Below are 5,350 nucleotides of genomic sequence, written 5' to 3'. Positions count from 1 at the left end.
ACCTCTAGGGCATTTATTTAATTTTTTTTAGGTTGTTATGTCAGGTTTCGTGCATACATTGTGGTTGGATTTTATTTAGAATTATTTTATTTTGTGGGCTGTTTGTATCCCATTTAGTATATATATATTTTTAGGAAGTTGGTTATGGCTTGTTTTGCACTTGTGGCATGTCATTGGACTGAGTTTTGATTTATTTATTTCTGGGCTATCATCATATTTATTCTTTATGGTTTTGGGTTCATATTTAGGCTTACGTATGCCTTGGGCTAAGTCCCTGTGGGCCACGGCCGGTCATGCCCGGATTTGGGGTGTGACAGCAACCGCTTCAAGCTTGTCTCCATTTTCACCCCCCAAAAAGACCTTAAAGACTTTGCTTTCGCTCTCTTGGTAATGACAATAGAAAATCGCATATGGGTAAGGCATGGTATGACATGCCACCATCTTGGGACCAGAAATTTCTAGAGGATCTTCTAGGATGGTGTAATTTTGAAGAATGGTGGTTGATTCTGTGAAGTGGATAGTTGATACAACTTTGAATTCGCTCTCTAATCCAAGCATGGCACGTACGAAATCAAGCATGGATTCTAATGATGTGGCACATGTTTTTGACTCTCCTTTGATAGGTTTGACCTCGCATTGTCTAAGTGTGCTTTCCATGGCTTGGGCTTGTGGAGAGCCTTGAGGGAAGGAAAAGATTTGAAGAAGATTTGGAAGTTGTTCTAATGAGAAAGGAATGGAATCGGATTCCTCTTTGGGTAGGAAATGAGGAGAGGAAGAAGGGTCTCTCTTTGGGAAGTAAATGGGAATTCTTTTTCCTACCTTTAGGTCTTCCAAAAACAAGAACACAATTAGTGAAGGGTCTAAGTGATCCATGTGTGATGATGAATGATCATGAATATGATCTGTATGTATCTCGTTATGAGCATGAGCATGATTATCTTGGTTCTCAATCATTGGATATTTTAAAGCATTCATCACATTGTGATGAAGATCATCGACCAAATCATCTTTGGGAATAATCTTCATGGCTCCAATTCCATGAGAACTCTGCAAAAATAAGAACTAGCAATTTGTTAAGGTTCTGCGTAAGCATGGTATTGAAAAATAGGTAAAGAAAACATCCAATGCTAGAATGTTTCTTCAAACTTCGATAATAAACTGAAAATAAGCAGTGTAAATTCTAAATGTAATGAAATAATTTAAACTTCCATGTGTTCTGAAATCCCTCTAACAACAGAAATAGCAACTACTAAACCAAATCATACATGCATCTTCATATCAAGATTACATTCATAAAATATTTGACTGGAATTTTACTTGTTGTCCTACTACGAAACACACGACCCTCCTTATCCAGGCTTGGTATAAAAGATAAAATACTATGGATTGAACAGCAACAACAACTACCACTACTATTATCATTTCCTTTTATGAAGACAAAAGGAATCCCAACTTTCACATGAAAATTTCGACCAAAATACCAAGAAGAGCAAGAACAAGAACACAAATAATGACGACGACGACAACAACAACAATAATTACCTCATCAAACCATACTCACATATTTTTATTAGGATTTATGTTCACAAGGGTTTTATGAGAATTTTTATGTACTATCAGGCTCCTTAACACATAACCTTCTTCCTTATCCTTTGGAACTGACAGTGTAAAAGATTAAATAAAAAAAAAAGAGTTAACAACAACTACTACATGATACTACTACTGCACAAGAAGTAGACATGTATAGCTTAGATATTACCATCACAAGAAGTAGATAAAGCAAGACGCTCCAAGAAGTGTATCCAATGGCCATCTTTTCTTCTTTCCCTTAAGCTCCTCAGTTTCTTCTTCTACAAACAGAGTATTAGGAAGTCAACTAATTCAATATGGATAAAGCATGCAGATCCAATTTGCAAAAGGACGTCTCCATCGAGGAGATTTTTTTATTATAAAATCCAAGGAGATCTTTTTGATTATTGAAGAAAAAATTTAAAAATTTAAAAATTAGAAAATACTTTTATAAATCCACTATCCTGATTTCTTTATCCTTTCATTTTCTTACTACATTTGAGAACATGTTATCTGAGAATTATTATATATATAATGCATTTTTCCTTGTTCTGTCCCTTTCTGTTTCTGTTTATGTCTCCCATTTTCAGTAGAAAAATGTTTTAAATATTTTTTGACATTCAGTAAAACAAAAAAAAGTTAAAGTAAACAAAAAATATTTTCTGTGGTAATGAAAAAACAAGTTTTTTTCTATGGTAGAATAAAGATTGTTTTTTCTAAATGTGAAAAATATTTTCTAAACAAAAGTCTTAACACCACCACCCTACAGCCCCCACTACCACCAGCTCATAAGTTTCAAGGCTGCAACTAATCACAAAAATCATTTTATGTGCATGACGTTTTTTGAAAAATATTTCACATAGAAAGTGTTTTCTGCTAAAACGAACAGTGCAAAAGTTCGAAACATCTAAAAAATAGTTAGGATAAATTTTTGCGGGGATATATTTTCTGAGTACCAACACGTGGCCAAGGTGATGCCGACGTGTCAGCCGAGGTGCCACGTGTCCTGGTTATGATGCCGAGGTGATCTCCTCTAAGCCGAGGTTATCTCTGAAGATATCAAAATTCGGGATAAGCGGATAAGGGACAAGAGTCCTAGAATGGGAGAGGACTTCAGTTTGGGTAAAGATAAGACTCTTAGAAAGTTTATCCTAATCCTACTGGGAGTCCAAGATTGGCAGTAATCCTAAGTCCATTGAAGCTAGGCTTCTAATGGGATTAGGTAAGTATTGGCTATAAAAGAGAGGCACCCCCATGGGTCTAAGGTACGCAATTCATATTCTGAACTGTGAGTTAAGCACTTGATTTATCTTTGAGAGATAATTGACTTGCTCGTCAGAGTGCCCCCAGGTGGACGAATCACCGCCGGAATCTCTTCTTTCTGTTGCAGGTCAATCAGGTGCCATCTATTCTGCCAGTGCTCTTCAGCTGAATATTGAGTTTAGCAGTGTGGTCGGAAATTCACTCACACAATTTGGCGCCGTCTGTGGGAAAGAAAGGAGAATAGATGGCCAACGACGGACAGAAGGATAAGGTTGGGGATGAAACCCCTATTGGGAACGGTAAACATGTTGATCCTAATATGAAGGAAGATGGTTGCAACGAGGAGACTCAAAACCAGAATCACGGAAAGAAAGACGTCGGCCAGGATAGCAACGTGCCAAAGAAACCATATCAAAGTGGGTGCTACAATGAGGACGACCTCCAGGTATGGAAGGATAGATGCCTGCGGAGGGACGAAGAGGTGAAAGAGATGGCGAATAAATTGGCAGACCTACAATCGGTCGTCAATTTTATGATGCAAAACAACGTCATGCAGCCACCATTCCTGCTGCACGACACACCGATTCCAGCGGCCAATGCCCAGAAGGGAGGGTAGAAAATACTCCCGATAGCCCCCCAGCACACCAAGAGTGGAAGACACTCTCACCGGCCTTCAAGGGAGGTCGGGCGAGGAGAGTCGAGGAGGGAAGAATCTCGAAGGACACATCGCACCAAGGAGGCAGACCCCAAAGAAAATCGGTATGTTCAAAGGCAGGCACTGTGCTTCGACACAACTCATGAAGAAAGGTCGAAAAGGGCTCACAACGAAGTTGAAAGTAGTGCGCCAAAAAGATTGAAATCAGGAGATAGCCAAGCTCCTGGTGGACAAAGGAGAACTTAAGAGATTACCTCAAGAGGAAGCAACAAGATGCCAAGGTTCTCGGTAGAGTTGGACAAATTTAAGGCCCCAAAAAGATTCAGAATGCCGAGGTTCCAGATATACGACGGAAAGTCGGACCCCAACTTTCATGTTGGGTTATACCTGAACTTGATGGCACTATACACTGGGAACGAGCCGTTGCTCTGCAAGGTGTTCCTTTCATCCTTCGGGGAGATTGCATCAGATTGGTTTCACAAATTGCCAAAGGGAAGTGTGAAGACCTGGGAAGGCCTGGCCGAGATATTCGTGGCCAGGTTCGTGACAAACAAACTATAGCCATTAAGGGTAGATGCTTTGATGGCTCTGAGAATCAGCAAGGATGAAGGCCTTAGGGTCTACGCAAAAAGGTACTATGAGTTGTTCAACCGAATACCCGAGTGCAACCAAGAAATGACGGTCGTATCTTTCAAGAACGACCTAAAAGATGACTGTCCGCTACGAAAATCTTTGGCAAAGACATTGCCAAAAAGCATGGAAGAGCTCACGGCCAGAATTGAGAAGTATGCCAGAGCCAAGCAAGACACGTCAGGAGCCAATGAGACAAAGCAAGAGAAATGAAATGGCTCGTCGAAGCGAGGCCAAGGTAACAACGGATCCAGTAAGCAAGAGATAGGACTGAGGGCTACACATGCAGTAACAACTGTGTTTAGAATCCCAATTCACAAAGGCCTGGATAAAATTCGAACTCAGCCCTACTTCAGAGCAACAGCAAGGGTACCCAGAGAATTTATGGGAAGAAGCCTTGGTAAGCATTATGCTTACCATAACGAAGATGGGCATATGACTCAGGGTTGCAGAGCCTTGAAGGCACACCTGGAAGACCTGGTAAGGCAAGGCCATTTGAGGGACCTTGTAGATGAGGCCAGGACAAGAGACGAACAAGCAAGACTGCCTCAGGCACCAGCAGCTCCGCCTCCCCCAGCACAGCAACCGCAGGCAGGAGGACCTCGGGTAATTAATGTAATTCACTTGAAGGTCAATGAAAAAAAAATAAGGGGGGAGACCCAGAAGGTAAAACACTTGCAGCACGTGTACCAAGTCAGGGAAAAATGACATCGGGCTGAGGAGCACCAAGGACCAGTAGTGTCCTTTACTAAAGCTGACCTTGAGATGGTCCAACATCCCCACAACGATGCCTTGGTAGTGTCCCTCCAGGTTGGGGAGTGCCAAGTGAAGTGCATCCTAATCGACCAAGGCAGCTCTTGTGATATCATGTATGTCAGGTGTTACAAGGAGCTTGGCCTTCACCTAGACGATATGGAGCAATGCAATGGCCCAATGGTCGGGTTCAATGGAACGCCGACGTGGCCACTGGGAGCAACAAGCTTAGAGGTGTAGGCTGGCACCAAGAAGATAAAGACAGAGTTTACCATAATCGATACACCCTCTCCTTACAATGATATCCTGGAAAGGCCGTGGTTGCATGCAATGAGGGCTGTTCCCTCAACATTGCATCAACTTTTGCGGTTCCCAACAGAGCATGAGATAGAGGAGGTCATCAGCTGCAGGCAAAGAATTGCTCCATGGCAGCAATGAAATCTACATGCAGTATACGAGAACCAGAGAGGGCGAAAATCG

At 41.6% G+C, this 5,350-nt stretch overlaps 1 pseudogene; it reads right to left on the bottom strand.

Annotated features, from left to right (window-relative positions):
- Positions 1 to 291: 291 nt before the first annotated feature.
- On the bottom strand, positions 292 to 1,006 carry LOC114263547 (BURP domain-containing protein BNM2A pseudogene; annotated as a pseudogene).
- Positions 1,007 to 5,350: the final 4,344 nt, after the last annotated feature.

This window comes from Camellia sinensis, chromosome 2 (genome assembly GCF_055761805.1).
Source record: "Camellia sinensis isolate YWXY chromosome 2, ASM5576180v1, whole genome shotgun sequence".
Taxonomy (NCBI): domain Eukaryota; kingdom Viridiplantae; phylum Streptophyta; class Magnoliopsida; order Ericales; family Theaceae; genus Camellia; species Camellia sinensis.
Note: the sequence above shows the minus strand (reverse complement) of the source record. Positions and strands in the feature narration are given on the sequence as shown.